The sequence below is a fragment of the Pteropus vampyrus genome, unplaced genomic scaffold (assembly GCF_000151845.1).
Source record: "Pteropus vampyrus isolate Shadow unplaced genomic scaffold, Pvam_2.0 Scaffold1, whole genome shotgun sequence".
Taxonomy (NCBI): domain Eukaryota; kingdom Metazoa; phylum Chordata; class Mammalia; order Chiroptera; family Pteropodidae; genus Pteropus; species Pteropus vampyrus.
In genome coordinates, this window is record NW_011888782.1 from 4,668,533 (window position 1) to 4,687,882 (window position 19,350).

At 39.5% G+C, this 19,350-nt stretch overlaps 1 pseudogene; it reads left to right on the forward strand.

Moving 5' to 3' along the window:
• The first annotated feature begins 11,973 nt into the window (after nt 1-11,973).
• Nucleotides 11,974-12,092, forward strand: LOC111736826 (annotated as a pseudogene).
• Nucleotides 12,093-19,350: the final 7,258 nt, after the last annotated feature.

Here is a 19,350-nt window from a genome sequence, read left to right on the forward strand (position 1 = left end):
TGAGTTTTCTTAAAATGTTTCAGTTTAGTGAATAATACTTTAATCTCAATTTAACTGGGCGGAAATGACTCTTGGGGGCTGAGGGTTACAATAACCTTGGAATAGGTCAACAAGATTCTTTAGCAAGTAGAAAACAAGGTTAGATTGACTTATTCAAAGTCAGAATATGCACGAAAATATATTAGATGTTATGTTGACATTTCAAGTTTCTTTGTGGGTTTTAAAGTTTTATCATGATGAAAAACATTTGTGAGACCCATTATGGGGATAAATTTTATGTCATTTAATTTACAGATTCCAACGGGATTTGGAAATCTCTAAATTTCATTCCCAGATTTCCCCCTTTGAGTATAACGTTTTAGATTCTCATTAGGAATGAGTTTCCACATTTTAAGCCAGTGGGGCCATGTTATTTCAGTTCCTCAGTTAACCACCTTTTACTGAGCATCAACTGTGGTTCTAGCACTGGAGTTGGAAAAGTGAGCACAAATCATTTATTTTTTTCTCCTTTTTACTCTTAGATCTTACAAATGAACCTTGTCTTCCCATTTGGCACACCCAGACTTTAGTACAGTTATCCTTGTATATAGTTAATAATAGAAAGAGTGATCAGAATCTTTTTGGAGGGACCTCGCTTTTAAGCTGCTTAAAGAGAACAAGGTTTTTCATGTTAGAATAAGAGACATACCCTAAATGGTATAATGGGACAAGTTTCAGTCTATAGCCTAATTATACCATTTTGTTATAGGTAGAGACCAACATAAAGATCTATCTTTTTAGAGTAGTGTTTAGAACAAAATGTTTTCCCTTCAAATACACAATTTCTGAAAGCAAAATGGGACAGGGGCTGCATTGTGGCTTTAGGAAAGAACGAGTAATATGTTAATGAATTACATTTTTCTCTTCTCTTCATTAGTTCAAGATGTAACTCATGTCACCAGTGTGGACTAAGCATGGGATCAAGAATAAAGATAAGATTTTGAAATATGCTTTTCAAAAATTCAAGAAAATTGTCCTAATTTATATTTCTAATCAATTAGAACCTCTTCTTTAAAACAAATACAGACCTTTAATGATAGACCCACTGTTCTATCACAAAGAAAGAATGAATGGATTGGCTAGTTTTTTCAATGATGCCAAGATGAAGAGATGACTGGACTTTCTATAATAGCACCACGGGGATGTAATTTGTTATTTTGGCATCTGAAAGGAGGCTAGTAGAGGAAGTTATGAGTCGTTAGCCCAATTCTGGTCATTCATGTTGTCCGTAACTTATTTGAAGACATAAAATTATCCCTTTTCTGGTATAAAAGTGGTACAAATGGTACAAAACTGAGACAGAACTAGCTAACATTAACAGGTAACAGAATTAAGATTAGACTTTATTATGATAGACAAGAAATCTGCAGGTAAAACTTTACAGGGAGAAATGTAAATCTCTGTCCTCAGGTTCAAAAACTTAATTGCACACTCAAAAGGCAAAGATGTCCTAGATTGGTTATGATAAATATTAACAATTTAGTGGGAGATTATTATGCTAATGAAGGTTTTAAAAAGTATTTTAGATCCACTCACTCATTCATTCATTCATTTACTCTTGTACTCGAGTACAGTATGTCAAGAATAGACCAGAATTCCTTGCTCTCAAAGGTTTACATTCTAATTGGGAAGGTAGACCCACAACTGATAATCACTGAATAATGTGATAAATGCAAAAAGAGAAGGTTGAACAGTTCTGTAGAAGTGCAGTGATGGTTACAACTTCTTTAGTATTACCTTCGCAGAGGAGCTGACTTTTGAACCAGATTTAGAGGATTAAATAGGAGTTCTCTAGAAAGGCAGAAGAAAATGGATACTGCAGAAAGGGAGGCTAACATGTACAAAGAGAAGAGGGTGTTTTAATCATAAGATGCACATTGGAGGTTATGGGAGTTGAGGCCCAAACCATAGGCAGGAACCCATCTTGAAGGACCTTCTATGCCATGTTAGAGATTGAGATCTTGGATTCAAACAAATTGTAGTGTGGTGAGGAGGTAAAGAGTGACTAGCAGATTTGTATTTTAAAAAGATAGTGCTGGCTTTTAATGTAATGGGTTCTGGGAGGGCAGTTCAGAGCCTATTGGGATCAACAATGTAAGGCTAAGGCCTGAACTAAGTCAAGTGGTGATAGGGAAATAGACACAGGGGAAAAGACTAGGAAGATGCCTAAAAGATACAATTTTATGAGATACAGTCAGAAGAACTGGGTATATTTAACTTGGAATAGAGAAGACTGAAATGAATGTATCTCCCAATACCTGAAGGACTATTGATACTTGGTATTGCTCAGCACAGCAGAACTAGGATCAATGGGTGGAGGTCATTAGTAACAACTGAAGTCATCCAACAATAGAACAGGCTTCCCCTCTGAATAATGAGTTCTCTATCCTTGGAGGTATGCAAGGGAAGCTGAATCACCATGTGTCTGAGATGCTACAAAAAGAATGTCTCCAACTTTGGGAGATAGGTTATATCATGTGATCTCTAAATCTCTTCTCTATTTAAAATTCCATAATTCTTTGATCTCAATAAAAAGTCAATCCATCCATCCTTTAAGAGAACCAGACTAGTATCGTTTTTAAAGGAACTCTTGAGGTTCCACTCTAAAATGGAGAAAGGGAAAACAAATGGGTTTTGATGTCAAACAAAAGCAGATTGGCTCTTACTGCCTTTTAAGTCAAAGGTTTTCAATTTACCTTCATTATGTAATGAAGTTTTCTTATTTTGGACATTGTAAAATCCTCAAAAAATAGAATCATAAATACTTTGTTTCTAGCTGTGTCCACACAGACCTGAGCCTAGTGCCTGACACATAGTTGATGCTCAAAAAATACTTGTTAAAGAAATGTAGTGGATGCTGTCATACATCACCCATACCTTCCTTCAGGACTGAAGGACCTATTTCCCCAGTCATTAGGAGTGTTGTCATTAGATGACCCCCAACCCTCTTCAGAATTGCCCTTGGCTAGAAAAAGCTGCCTTACTGAAGGTCATGCCCTCTTTCCAGAGCAGCCCACATCTAATAACTAGTTAGCAGAAGAGTGCAAAGCCTGGCTTCCTTGCTTGACCAACCTGGGAGAACTTTGAAGGGCCATCCCAGCTTCAGAGCTCCCCATAGGTCTGGCTAAGGCCTCCGTTGTAACTACAGCACAACCCTGTCTCTCCCTTTGCCCAATCCTGCTTCTTTCTCTTTGTTTTAATGGGTGTTGATCCTGATAATATTCCTGATAAACTTCTTATACATTAATCTCCATCTCAAAGTCAGTTTCCCAGGGAATCAACCCCAGGAAATGACCATATGAATGAGAATCCATTCAATTTTTGACAAAATTTTGTAGAACATAGAATGAGGGGTCCTTAGCTATCAACAGCTTTGCTAAATCCTCTACACTTGACCTTTTTGCAATGGCCATTTCTATTTTATTTGAGCTTGATGCGAATGAAAGCCTTTTCATGCAATGGAGCTTGTCAATCCCCACTCCACCCCCCACCCAGTTTTTGTGTGTTTTTCAAAACACTAAATTCTGTTTGATGTAAGATCCAAGGCTGAACTTTCAGTGTGTTCATTTGGGTCTTGATTTACTGCTCTTTGGCCTTGGTTTGTTTCCATTTGATTTTGGATGATCATTAATCTTCCTGGGAAAGCCTCCAGGGGCTGATGGTGCCCTAGTCTGTTCACTGATACAAGTGGAATTATTAAGAAGTTCATGTTTCATCCCCTCTTCTGACAATTTTTATCCTCTTAAAGTCCCCAAATGTGCAGTATTTAGAGGAAGAAAAAGAATATTGGAGGTCGAAGACATAAATGTTTTAGCTTTATTTAAAAAAAAGACATAACTGGAGCTATAACTGGTTTGTTGGTGAGATGACTGAGAGAGCTGAGTGAACACAATTTCAGATATAAGTGAATCCATTACATACTATAAATGAATGTCTTAGGACATTGGGGCTTATTTCTCTCCTGGAACTGCAGGTGAGAAAAACAAAACATAATTTGGCAGTATTTAAAATTACATCAAAGGGAGATGTAAGTAAGTATATTGAGTATTCCTAAGTCAAACACATGGTGCAAGTGTACTGTATAACCAAAATTTGGTAACTATTGTGGTTATGTTGCAATATAGCATACATTTCTTTTCCTTCCTTCACAAACAGAAATATCTTTATAAGAAAAGAGACCTTACATCCATTGAAATATGATTAATGTGAAACTGCTTTGAATATGGTTACATACTATACTATTATGACAATATTAATATTGTATTCCTCACAATTCGGTTATTCGTCGTTGCACAAAAATGCTTTTTAGTATTGTTAAAAGAAACATTGCATATTGTTTGGTTTGGCATTTGTTCACTTCACGCAATATTAAAGTCTCATTTTTTTGTATATATTGACAGTATCTATAGACTTGTTACAGAATGTTTTATTTTGTTGATTTCACACTATTTTCTTAGCCTGGCCCCTATTTAGTGCCATTTGGATATTTTCAATGTACTGATATTATAAATAATATGATGGTAATACTTTTTGCCTAAGTCTGAATGTTTGTGCCTCCCCAAATTCACATGGGGAAATCCTGAAGCCCAATGTGATAGTGTTAGAAAGCGGGGCCTTTGGGAGGTGATTAAGTCATGTGGGGTGGAGGGAGCCCTCATGAATGGGATTAGGTCTCTTATAAGAGACCCCGCAGAGCTCCCTAGCCTCTTCTACCGCTGTGGACACCACAAGAAGTTTCTGGCTATGAACCAGGAAGGGGGTTCTCACCAGAAAGTGACCATATTGTCACCTTGATCTTGGACTTTCCAGCCTCCAGAACTGTGAGAAATAAATTTCTCTTGTTTATAAACAACCCAATCTGTGGTATTTTGTTATAGCAGCCTGAATAGACTAAGAAACTTGCATTCATTTTTTTGGAGTCATTTTTATGTATGTATATATATTTTTAATATATATAAAAACAATTTGTTAAATATTATCATTATGTTGTCTTGTCCAGTATGATAGTCACTAGCTACATGAAGTGTGGATAGCCTGCATTGTTACATGCTGTAGGTATAAAATACACACCGGATCTCAAAGATTACTTGGAACAAAAAAAAGTAAAATATATCATTAATACTTTTTATATTGATTACACATTGAAATAATATTTTTGATATATTGGATTAAATCAAACATTATTGAAATCAATCTCACCCATCTCTTTTACTTTTTAAAATGTGGCTTTTAGAAAAATTTTAATTACATATATGGCTCACATAGTTCTTTTGGACATCCCTGATCTAATGCCTTGAATTTATTAATGGATTTTCTATTTGATTGACTATATTTTCAAATTGTTTATATCTAATTCCTGTGTTTTGATAATTATTTAAATAATTTATAATATACTTGAATATAATGAGTACAATCACATCTTTAAAATAGTATTTGGTATTATTGGTTTCTTATGTATCCAGATGATGTACACCATTAATTAATAAAGATCTATATATTATATTATGAGAACTTTGAATTTATAGTATATTAAATCTTTCTCGTAACTTAAAAATATTGTCATCTTTTCCAATTTTCGGCTTCCCAGGTACTTGATTTCTGATTTATGTACTATATATTTCTTTTTTTTTCTTTCTGGGTTTGATAATTTTTTAAAACCAGTTTTTTCTGAGCTGACATCATTAACCTTTTTTTTATTGTTTTAATGGGAACTCTTGTATTTACTACTGGTGTGTCATCAGTATAAGAGAATGTGATTGAATTTTGCGACTCCTAATTCCTTTGATCTTTTCTTAATTATCTTTAATATTTTTGTTTATTTCTAGCTGCACTAACTTGCAAAACCAGAATTTAAAAATTCAATCTTCCTTGTGCGTATCTGTTTTTTCTTCTTGAATACATTATGTTAGCATTTATATTTGGCTTTTGCTATTAAAGTATCTATGCTTTATTATAAAAAGGCAGTAATCCACTGTACTTATTTTGCTTATTTTTTATGATTAATTTTATTCAACACTTTTCTATAACATACCAACTTTTTATTCTTGGAGTAAATCCTGCATTATCCATATTGGACAAATTTTTAATCTATAACTTTTGTTTGCTAAGATTTTGCTTAAGGTTTTGCATCTTCGTTTCATTAATGAGATTGCTCTAGCTCAATAACCAAGACTCAACAAGTTTATTTAGGAAATATTGTCCTCTAAGTAAATATGCCATACTTTAAAAAATATATTTGAGGAGCAATTTAAGTAGTATAGGGTTCTTTATACTTTAAAAGCTTAGAATATTTCTGCAGTTAAGTTGTCAGGGTCATAATACCTAACTTTTTCTATTTATATATCATTAATTAATAATGTTTTCTATTTCTTGTTGCATATATTTTTATTACATATTTGTGAGAAATAATATGATTATTAAATCATTTAGCTATGCACTTATAGCCAAGAACAATGCTTTTTAACATTTAACAAAATCTATGCTCTTTTGTCTTTCCTTGATCCCATTAATTTGTTATTTCTCTTTTTCATTGGGTCAATGGTTTATCAATTTTGTCCATTTTGTCAGAATGCAAACTACTGTTCTTTTGGCTCATTTCTATTATCATTCTTTTATGTTAAATTTTTTGTTTTATTTTTATTTTCCTACTTTGTTTTGGTTCATTACATTATTCTATTTTAAAGTTCTTTAGGTTCAAAATTAATTCATGGTGTTTCTAGTCTCGTTTTATTATTAATATACACTTAAGGATATAAATTTTCTTCCTAGTATATTTCTTCAGCACCTCATTATTATATGTTGTACTTATATGGTTGCTATTTAAAAAAAAAGAGTTTACTATAGCTTTCTTCTATATACATTAATATTGTATTTTCAATTTTAATTTTCATGTGATTTGTTTTTGTAGAACTCTGTTTTTCCTATTTAATTATATTGAAAATAATTAAATTATTTTTATTGTTATATTATGGTATGAAAATATGATTTCACAGATTTCATGCTATTATATTTTGCATGAAATAAGTTCATTTTTCTATCCCAGTATATGCTTATTTGCATAATTAGAAAGACTCCTTATAATCCCTTCTCTGTGATTCAATACTTTCCATATGTCTGTTAGCTCAACTTTGTTTTCATATGTTTTTTCCACTGTATTGTTTCTCTGCCATTTGTCTACAGATTCTGCCATATTTCTTTAGTCCTGAGATCTTCAGTTATATTTCTATGAATTTCTCCTTGTACTTGGCCAACTTGTACATATGCCTTGATCAAGAACTGGCTTCAAAGGTGTTTCAACCCATGTAGTCATACAGGGTTCTGCCCTCAGAGGAGCCCTGCCCTTGGTTTAATGCTCTGCTGTCACCGTCTTGAAATTCTTAATAATTTCTGAATAAAAGGCTCTGCATTTTCATTTTGCAGTGGGCTGCCTCAAATTGTGGAACTGGTCCTGCTTGTTCCTTATATCCTGTGAATTTGCTGAACTTATTTTTTATCTCAAGCCGATTGGAGATGATTTGTTGGATTTTCTAGATAATCCATTCCATCATCTAAATGAGATCCAATTCCAGCCAGACAGCTTGGGAAAGTCCTCTTCCTTTCTAGCTCTTCCCCAACCCCAGGGTGAAATCGCTGCTAAAAGTTCTCTCCTTGCGCCTCTTTCATTTATTGTCAAATATTGTTTTTATTACTTCCAGAGGAACTTGTGGTCAGGTGTCCAACAGATGGTACTCAGCTCAGGCCCCACCAGGGCTTTTGCCTGGAGCAGCAGCGGGAGCACAAGTAAGCTCTGCCTCTAACCTCCCTCCCTCCCACACAGCTGAAGAACTCTCATCTTCCCCGACCTGTTAGCACCAAGAGGATTAGGCTTGCTCTCATGCACTTAGAATTTCAAGCCTATGATCCTTTTATGCCACACTCTCAGGCTTAGCCATCCATACACTCCCATCATCCAGAGGTACAAAATTCCCTTTTCTTCACACAGTCCTTCTCTTAAGGAGTGAAGGAGGTAGCTTAACTATCTTGATGCATTCTGGGAAATAGAGCTGCCATAGGGCAGGACAGGGTTAAAACCATCAGAGCATTCCTGAAGATTTGAGTTTGAGACTGGTTTGTCTCTCCTCTGTGGTTTGACCTTAAGCAAGTTACTCACCTTTCTGAGCTTTCTTAGTCCTCCCATTTGTGAAATGGAGAAAATAACAGTAGCTATGTATCAGTTTCAGTGAGGGCTAAGTGAAGTGAGGCATGAGAAGCCCTTGAAATGTTGCCTGGTATATAGGAAGTGCTCACTGCATGCTACACCAAGATGGTGGTTCTGGCTGAATATTCTGAGATGTTGTCTCAGGTGACCTCAGGAAGGGATGTGGGAGGAATTCTCCAGGTCTGTGTGACCCTAGCAAAGGAATAGCTGACCAGGATAACAACTGGGTCCCAATCTGCTGAAAATAATACGTAAATATTGATGTGTCCCCTTAGCTACCCATTCCTCTTGGGCTAGACTGTCAAGGAGGAAGTCCTGGCTTTTTTTTCACCCCCTCAGAATGCATAGTGGCTAAGTTAATAGACTTTGGAACCATACTGGGTTCTGGAAAAGTTACGAACTTTGAAAGTACCTCTCTAGCCTCATCTGTGAAGTGAGAATAGATGTGTCCAGCCTACCCCTCTTCCTGGTCTCACCATGGCATTCCTCCTTTCCTTTTGCTCACTGAAGGAGGCTGTTGGCTCAGAAGAAAAGCATGTTCTATATTGCTTATAGACCCTGATTCCCTCTGCCTCACTCCTCTCTTTCCTCAAATTCAGATTATTTATTTATTTATTTATTTATTTATTTATTTATTTATTTTTAGTGGAGCTGCTGCCACAGGCTGAAATCCACTCACAGACCCCACCTCCAGATCCTAGAGACAGAGTCTTAGTGAAATAAATCCATAACTCTCAAAATAGACCCACCCTAGGGCCCCTGTGTACTCATTCCTGAGGGTCTGTGTTCAGGCCTGAATAGGGATGTGAGGCCACTTCTCAAATGCCCTGCTCATTCCAAGATACCCATGTGCTCTGCCCTGTGGCTTGATACAATATGGACTTGGTTCTTTCCTCCTATTCCAATCATCCCAGAAACAAGTTGGTCTCTTGAGCCAGCTGCAGAAGGATCACTCTAATTCTAATGCTTTCTTTCACTTTGATACTTAGGAATAGTCCTATTCTCAGCCCATAAGCCAGCCTCATTTCTCATCCACCTTTCTGGATTGAATAGTTTTTTCCATTGCTGTCTCTGGCGCTGGGCTAACCTCTCTCTTTTCTATGAGATCACTACTTAGAAAGACACAGTTTCTGTCCTCTCATTGTTTTACGTTTCTTTCTCTTCAGAATTATTAGCTCATGATATGCACTAGAGACTAAAATGTTTTATAACATACTGCGTGAGTTAGTGGGGAGTGAAACAACCCTAAGTCAGTGTAACGTACAGGAATCAGTTGTCAACAGTACTACGGAGGGAATGTAGTTTGTATGTTCCAACAAATACTCATATTCTGTGATTGAGCAGACATTATACTCAAAATGAAAATAAGGGGGCCACTGATTGGGGTTCTGGAATTAGGGAACCTGGGAATTTTTACTGTGAAACATTTATTGTACCCTAAACTCACCTTTATGATGACCAGTGAGAAGGGAAGTACATTAAATAGAGACGAGGCTTTGACTTCCTATGTGTGCCAGAGAAATCTTGTGGGTCTGATGACGTTTTGAGAAAATTATTTATCAGCTCAAATTGCTACCTTTTCCATTTATACCTTTCTTTAATGTTTGCAAATGTTGGTCAGCATCCATGCCAGGAGGCAGGTCAGTGTTTTTATCCCTGTGTGACTAAGGAGGAAAATGAAATCCCCAAGGTTTAAAGGATTTGTGTCACTGTCAAGCAATGACCAAATGTCAAGCATTCTGGTCTGTAATCCCAGCCAGAGCATCTCAGGTCTGGGGTCTGATTCACATAGCCAGGCTGCTTCGTAACATCCCAAATTAGACAGAAGGCTTGAATTTCCCTTCAAGTAAGAGTGAGAGTAGACTGTTGGAATGAAGTGTTTACACACCACTGCAGAGAAAGGGCTTATGAAAGACTTAAGATTTAAGCTGTGTGTATAAACGGAAAAGGGAGGCAGAGAGATGGTTAGGATCGTTTTTATGGCTGAAATATCAGTGTAGACTAATATGGTCTTCGTAGGAAGACAGACAGATAAAAGAACATAGAGATGGTTTAACGTGTAAAGTGTTCATGGGGACAATAAGACTGAGTAGGACACTAGAGAATATGGTGATAAAAATTTTATTTTGGATATAACAGTTAAAAACCGCAGGTGCCCATTATAGAACTAGAGATTGAGGGTGATTTAAAATTGCTCCACATACTCTAATTGCATTAACATTGTACTCTACTAGACACTTTGTCCCTAATTGTATTACAAACGCAGTAAGTCCTTAGCATCAGAAAAGTTAACCATGTTAGGAAAAGGGCCATTTTATAACTCACTAAGTGGAGAATCTACCCAGTGAAGAGAACGTCCTGGCATCTTTGGCTCAATGAAAAAGGGAAACCAGGGAACCTAATTTAAAAGGTAGGAAAAATGGACCGATTATGTGAAACACTTAGAAGTCAGTCTATGGGAATATATAACTACAAAGGTATTCAATTTCAAGACATCAAAAGATAAGAGACTTAGACACTCCAATGAGAAATACAAGTGAGTGGAAGAGGGCTGAAACATTTCATTATATCACACCAAAGAGTAATTCCAATAAATAAAGACTATCAAGAAGTGGAAAACAAAATAAATCCCAGTATCTAACTTGACCTTAAAAAAAGTTTTAAAAATCTGTGCTTAAACTCCTAGAATCAGCAGGTCAATGGAGTCATTCATGATGACCTTTGCCTTCAGGCTGCAACTGTCCAGATGATCCCGGTAGATAATTGCCCATCCTGTTCTTAAGGTTCTTGTGAAAAGGAAATTCCAAGGCCCCCTTGGTCATGCATACCAGTGCCTGATGGCAGCACAAGGAAGATTTCCTCTCTCTGGAGCCTAAAATCCCTGTGACCGCAGTTTATCTACTTCTTCTCTTCTTCTGCTAGTCCCAGTTCAGCTCAAGATCTTCTATTTATATGGTCACATGATTTTAAAAGATCATTTAGGGCACCCTCCACATCATCTCTAACTAAGGTTTAATAACACAAAAAGTGTTTGCGTGGGAACTGGTGACGAGGAGGGGAACTTGAATGTTTCTTAGTTTGTGCTCTCTGACTTCCCCGGAATGGCCTTCTGAATGGCCAGCTCCATCGGTTCTTTTAAAACCTAGGTTCACTCCCTTCCTAAGCCTCCTCCTAGGTGTTTCTCTGTTCCGGGACAGATACAGAGCCAAATTATAAAACCACAACACATGGCTCCCAATCTCTCTTCCTTTGCCCTAAGACCCCTCCCTCCCCCTTGTGTGTGTGTGTATGTGTGTGTGTGTGTTTTGGTTTTGGAGTCAGGGGTGGCTAGTGTCTTGAGCCTTGTCTTCTACCTTCTGGGTAATTAGATTAACCTGTCTTTTCTCTCTCTCATGTGGCCCCCATATGTCTCTGCCAAAAAAGACATCTGGCTAATTTTTTGCTAATGTGCTTAAGTGGGAGCTGTCTAGGGAAGTGTCCTTTCTCCAGGTAATTTGTACATCTTAACAGCAGCCTTCTGGAGATGTTGTCCTCTTTTGTGTTGTGTATTGCTAATTGTGAGAATTTCTAACTAATTAAGGCAGCATGCCAAGCTGGAAGGGGTAATGCTTTTGGTCTGGCCAGGTTTTGCTATATTCTACGTCTCAAAGCTAGGTCAGGATTTTTTACTGACCCATGGCAGGGCTGGGATTGCTCCTTTAATTTATTATTTTTAATTACTTTTAAAACTGGAACTAGTCTATGGCTATGCCACCCCGAACACACCCAATTCCATCTGTTCTCGGAAGCGAAGCAGGGTCGGGCCTGGTTAGTACTTCGATAGGAGACCACCTAGGAAGACCAGGTGATGTAAGTGTAAAAACAAACAAACAAACAAACTAACAAACAAATAAATAAATGGAACTGTAGTGCATGCAGAATAGAAAATAAACCTCCCTTCTACCCCAAACTCCTAGTCACCTTCTCCTATGGCATAAAATATAGTCTTTTAACCAAGTATAGGTATACTTAACAGATGATAGCTACATGAATAAATTCATTTGTATCAGATAAGAAGAAAAAAAAGGGAAGAAAAATTGGAAGGCATGGAATAAGACATACTCATCATTGCAAAGAAAGAGGTCTAATGAAATAAGAAAGGACTTTATAAGCATATAAGGGGTAAAGATGGATTTTTGAAAAGCTTTATTAATTAAAAAAAAAAGTATTGAGGATCTATTATATGTCAGGTCCTGGGCTGGTATAGAGTTTGAAGGTGAATCCTGTTTGTATCAAACTCCGATATGCTCAATTGTTATGGAGAAGACTCGTTGTACTCTCTTGAGCTCATACTTATACAAGGAAAAGACTCATAAATAAATAATTACAATATAGTATAATGAAAGCTGTAGTAGAACTATGTACTAAGGGCTTTAAGAGCCTGTCTTCTGGAGTCAGGAACATCATATCAAAGGAAGAAACATTTTACTTTCTTGAAGGGGGCCTCTAAGTTCTTCCAATGGAGAGAGGGAAACTGGAATTATAAACCTAGTGGACACTGTAAGCAAGCACACAGAAGGTGAGAATGGACAGCCTTTTCAGGGAAACAGATCAGTCTGACTGGCATGTAGGAAGCATATCTGGGTAGGAGATGACGCTGGGGATCAGGTTATGATGGGCCATGTATGTCTGCTAAGGAGAATGAATTTTGTCTTGAAGTGGAATTGTTGGAGACTTTGAGAAGTGATCTCCTCCCTGCCCCAGGACAATTCTGACCGGTGATTCGAGAACTAGATTGAAGTAGAGAGGGACTAGAGTCAGGCAGGATTGGATGGTTACTGGAATAGTCCCAAATGTCATCAGCAAACCCAATGGTAAACCCGGCCACTGTGGTGGAAATGGGTTTGAGAGCCATTTCTAGGCTGATTTACATGATTAACTATGCCTTAATAGTTAACTGGAACAAAGGGTGCAGGGGATTAAGGCTGATGCCAATTTCTTCAGTAAGGCTACTTTGTGGGTAGAGTACCACTAAAATAAATATGGAGTACAGGAGAATAGATGTATGGAACACATATTTGGTGAATTAAACCTAAGGTACATTAGTTTGAGATTTCTGTGGCACAACTGGGCAGAGAATCTCTGCAGGGAAAAGAGTTTCAATGATACAAGGAGAGTAAGCAATGTCAGATATTCCACAAAGGTCAAGAAAGATAAAGACTAAAAAGTTAATTATGATGTCAACCATGACCTTTAGGAGGGCAGTTTCAGTAGAAGAAGAAGAAAATCAGTTACGATAGGCTGATAACTAAAAAAAAATTTTAGGAGGACATGTCTAGAATATATTTATATGTGGAAAGAAAGCAGCCAATAGAAAGAGAAATGGATGAAGACATGTGACTAAGCAAGGCAGGGGAGGTGGAAGAACTGTTCCAGTTCTGCCAGGTTTGCAAAGGAGAGAGGAACTCCAAGGGGCACCACCTGTCTCTTTGCCTGAGGGATTCACTTTCCCCTAGAATCTAATGGCTGCTGCAGTCATCACACTGGCTAGGGATGCAGGCAGATAAGAGGCTCCTTTTTTTTTTTTTTTTCCCACAGACCGTCCATCCCCTTATCTATAATGGAGCAGCTGAGAGGTGCTATAATTCCCCTAACAGCTTGGGTGAATTACACCACAGAAAGCAACTTTAAACTGACCACACAATGTCTTTATTCTTAGAAGGCACAGGCACAGTCTTAAGGGGTTTCTGATGAAAGCAGCTCCTTTACCTCCTGTCTCCTGGAGGCCCTATTCTCCTCCTCACTGCCCAGAAGCACCATGAAGACCTGAGATACCAGGCCCAAGAAAAGGTGGCCCAGAAGGAGGAAAACATTTCCTCTCTTTGGTCTACGGCTGCCTTCCAAACCCTTGATTCTTGTCTTTGTATGACTGACATTGAGACTGGCCACTCTTTCAGGGAAGACTCCACTCCTACCCCAAGGAGGTTTACAAAACCTTGTGGTCCCCAAAGAAAGAACAATCACATCAGAACAGAAGAGTCCGATAATCATATAAGACATTCATAGATGGTTTCTGATTTTGGATAAGTTTAAGACAGCAGAGGTGATGGGTGAGGTAAGGATCAGTGGGATGTAAGAAAATTTAAAGCAGTTTATTTCTTGATGTATCTTATTGTCCATGTGAAGTAGGACTACTGCTGAGATGGAGGGGCAGTGGACCAGTTGGGATTTGGAGAGGAATGGTTTGAAGAATAGAAATTGGCATCAATTAGCAAAGGATAAATTACTGCCTAAGAGCACCAAAGGCCCTGCTGAATACGGGTCATTCACTTGTCCAGTCAGCATGGCTATATGAGTTCTTTTCTCTAGCAGAGTAGCAGCCTGGGGGCATGTATGGAGAAAGTCATGGTTGGAGTTATGCAAGGCTATAGACTAGCAAAGTAGGCACAACCAAAGGACAATGATGTGAAGGGTCTAAGATGCTGGTGAGAATGTGGTTGAAAGTCTGGGTCATGAGGCCCAGGCTGGGTAGAGAAAAAAGTACACACAGGAGTGCTGATGGATTGAGAAGATGGGATGGAGTGGAAGAATTAAAGGTCTTACTAAGGCTGGCAGATTGGTTTGGGGCAAGTAAGGAAATGGGACTGTTGAAAGGGCAGTTTTGGGATAGACAATGGGTTTTTGAGTTTCAGATGTCAGAAATGAACTAGTTCTGGGGTTGGGAATTCAGAGTGGGTAGATGAAGGAAAGTCAGTTGGGAGCCATACATCACACATTGGGATGTGTAAAATGATATAGTCATTGGACTTGGCCTTTTTAAACTCATTAAAGTAAATCCGTCCTCGAAAATCAGATTGATATGATCCAAAAAATGCAAAATTTGGAAAGTATTTGTTATGCTTTGCTTAACAGGATAGAAAAAAAAAAAGGCCTCTATAAACTATATAAAGAACAATATATGGAGACCTCACTTGGTGAGTATCCTTTTATTAACAGAATGAACTAATACACTAGCATGTTTTATATTTCAGATTTTTACTTCTCTGGAGAAATAAGATGATCCTGGCAGCATTGGGCCAGGATTCTCTCATGACAGCAATAAGGTTCCTCACTAGGTTATCTAATCCCTACAACTCCATATTGCTGAGTGTCAGTTGCTATTTATCATTATGTTCATACTGTTTTTCTTAGAGTTAAGAGGAAAGTGAAATATTTCTTATATCCAAGGCTCTTTCAAAATTGGAAAACCAAAGATGAATCAGGAAGAGTATCCCTCTGCATTTGATATGCAAAGATACCACTGTTAGAAAACTATAAATTATGATGCTCTTATCAAACAAATCCTTCCAGCTTTACTCATTGCATTATTTATGTGGCTCCTACAGGCATTTGAGTATGCAATGACTCTTGTAATACAATGATAGTAGAAACACAATTATATACGTAAGAATTTACAAAAGAAGTGTGATAAGCAACAGATATTTTTAGACCAAATCATATTATTACTTTTGTTGATAGAATAACTCTATCAAATCTCCAGTAATTAACAGATTCCCTCAAAGTGCTACCCAACTCAACAGCCACTGAGAACAATTTAATGAATTCACACAGTGGTTCCTCAGTGGCTAGAAAGTGTCGATGTAATTCCCTGAGTGCCTAACTTCTTGGCTACCATATACGCTTGGAGAAGATGGCTTCAAGGAAAATGGGTGAAGAATCTTTAGTGTTAGAGGAGAGGAAGAATATGCAAATGAAAGCTTTTGGCAGGTCTAACTTGCCTCACTGTTGCCTAGGAAGAAAGGTAGTTGCTACATATTTCTTGTTGAGAATCATGATAAAATAAACATAATCCGAGCTTTAGGAGCATAATAGATTAAAATCAACATCTTGGATTAACTCAGGAAGCAAATGGATAGCCATGGTAGACCAGTATATTAATATGATCTGCTGTTTCCTTAAAGTATTTTGGTCTTCTTTCTGCTCTAATAAGCTCTCACATTAAACATATGGGAGCAGTTGAATGTGAAAATTCAGAGGTTTAATTGCATCTTTAGAGAAATACAGCAAAGAAAATGAGATTGAGATTTGGGAAAGAAAATTTTCATAATACATCAAGGAAAAAAAAATAATGTGAAGGCCAACTATTCAGTGAGTCAGAAAAATTTAGAGAGTCATAATGTTAGAGCCTGCAAACTGGAAACTAGATATGAATTCATAACTTACAAGAGTATAGATGACAGCAAGAAGTCAGTGTTATTCACCAGAATCTAACCATTGGTATATAGCTATAGTAAATTGGCATAAGCACCATGGAGTTATCCAGAATGGACATTTTATCAATGTCTTGCCTACCTCTTACTGCTTTGCTCTGAAAATTAGTCTGAAGGAACCATTAGACAGTATTTGCTAAAGAATGACTATGATATTTTGGCTCTTTTTCTAACTCTAACTTCTATGAATTTCCACAATGCCATAAAAACACTTTAGCAAGAATTTTGGCAAAATATTTACAATTTCTTCAATAACATTGCTCACAGAATAAGATAAATGGAAAGCAATCATTTAGTAACTTCAGAGAGACAAGCAAGAAAGAGGAGAAACAATTGCTTACCATGCTATTTGTGATAAAAAAAAAAAAATCTGTTTAGCTATTAAAGAAGCCTGCTGGGAGCCAAGAATTGCACATATCAGAGGATCATGCTGCTTCCCATTACCATGTAGGAGAAATGGTACCTACAGTCTGGCTGTTTGTGGGAATAGAAGTATAGCTGTAACAGTAGGCGTGTGACCAGTGGCTTGTGGGAGACAAGCACTTATGGGGATAAAAAGGAACCTGGCACAGGCCTTGGGCTTCTGGCATCATTAGTTACAGGTCTGCCAAGATACTTTGGGAAACATTTTAATTTAAATGCCAAATCTATTTCAATGAAGTCTCCCTGGTTTGACCTGTTGGGAATCCAGTGAGATGGATGGGCGCTCATTTTGGAGAACATTAGGTGAATTAGATGATGGTTTTATAAAAAGCATCCTGGAGGTTTAAATCTCTATATGTTCTCATTCAACTGAGGAAACTCATGGTATGAGTTGCAGGATATATTACTCTCATAGCATTTTACTAGTGATTGGTAAATGCAGGAAAGGGCACAGATACCTCCAGGCATTTATTCAAAATACCAAAGTTAGAGAACTTTAGGAATAAAGGCCCAGCTTTCTTCCATTTCTCCACCACAGCATACTCACAGGATGCTACAGCTATAAATTAAAGTAGATTAAGAAACTGACTTGAATTATTTGAACATATTTTTGTGTAAAAACTATCACAAGACAAAAAAATTTTTTTTGAACCAAATCTGGTGGGGGTGGGGGAGGAAAAAAAGGGATGGGACTGAATTAACTATTAAAACATTGTTGTCCATCCATGTGGAAATATTTAAGTTTGTGAGCTTCTAGGCCCAGGTTGGCAAGAGATGGATAAAAGCCTGTCTGATGGGTTAAAAAAAAATATGAATCCAGAAGATCAGAAGAATTAAAACGCCCCCAAGAATAATATCAAGGTATTTGAAGTTGCTTCAGAGGCAAGGGCGGGTTTGTATCGGTATATGGAGCCCTTTCCATAGAGGCTGCTTGGCAGTTTGCTACAACACCATGCTAATGAAACCAAAGTCTTTAAGTTCACCCCCCAGCGGACTATCAGTTTTTCTTTCGCTCCCTGCGGGAGGCGAATTCCCAGAAAAGGAAATACCTAGTTGGGGAATGGCTGGGGTGCTAGAGAAGAGCTGGAGGCTAGAGCCAGGGAGCCTGGGATGTAGAGAAGGGTGGCGTCAGGCTGGGCGGGGCCTCGGGTACCACGCTGTGAGTTTGAGCCCTGTCTGGCTAGAGGGATGAAGTTCCAGGCGAGGTATTTGAGCGGGGGTGCGACCTGATCAGTGACCTCGCTCAAATGATTTTTAGGCCGGTCACTCTACCTGAAGCATTGGGACTGGGGGTAACCGGGGGAGAAAGAGAGAGAGTGGGGACTGGCTGTTGTGATCCAAGTAGGATATCCTATCCTCAAAAAGATGAGACTGAGCAGGGCGGGGCCCGCAGAGGGCTGGACCAGCCGGCATCTCTGGCGGCGGGATCAGGAAGGACACTAGAAGGGAGGGACGACGGTGATAAATCCTTGTAGGGAGACTCAGAGGGCACAGAACTGGCTCTGCCGCGGTCCTCTGCTCTTCGCCTCTTGCCGTCCGCCCACCCCCACCCCCGCCCTGGCATCCATGAAACCAGTTGTATCAATTCACAGTTAAGGAGCCCAAAGGAACGGAATTGGTTTCTGTATGTGACTTGGGTCTGACCCACTGGGAAAGCCCAGGGGGGAACGTCCGGGTGGCCCTTCTCCGAGCTAGGTGGGAGGGGAAAGAGTCCTGCGCGCGAGTCTGGGAGTAGGAGGACGGAGCAGTGGCCAAGATTCCCCCCACCCCGAGTCGGTGGACCTCCGCTGTGGGCCCCGCGGCCTGTGCGGTCGTTGCCCCTCGGGGCGCCAGACGAATGACTGGCAGTTACCACAGCTCTAGTGGGGCGGGGGTGTCAGGGACCCGAGGCCACCTCCCGTCGCCGTCCGCTCCGCTGCAATGTTCCCGCGGCCGGATGAGCTGGCCCCACCGCGACGGCGGCGACCTCGAGCAGGAGCCCGGGCTGCTCGCGGTGGGTCCGGGGCCGCCCGGGAGGGTCCTCACGGCCTGTAGGGGGCAGCGCCGAGCGCGGGAGGAGACGGCCACAGGCGGGGGGTGGGTGGGTCTGGGCCGCACCGCGACTGTCACCGCGCGGCTCCCCCTGCCCACTGTGCGCTTCCTCTCAGGCCTCAGTGGGACCGCGGGGGAACGTGGCAGGGCCAGCACGAGACGGCCTCTGGGGAGTTGGGGTCGGGGGAGACCCGTGTCGCTTCGCGTCCTCCCGGGGCCGTGAGACCCTCGGGAGGCGCCTCTGCGCCGCCAGAGAGCGTCGAGGCGCCTGCCGCTTTCTCCTCGCTCTCAGCCCGAGGTGGGCACCCAGGCTCCGGGGCAGGGCGCCCGGTTCCCGCGTGATGGGTGCTCCGACCCCCAGGGTGGGTGCCATGAGCCCCCGGGGAGGGCGCCCCGAGCCCCAGAGTTGGG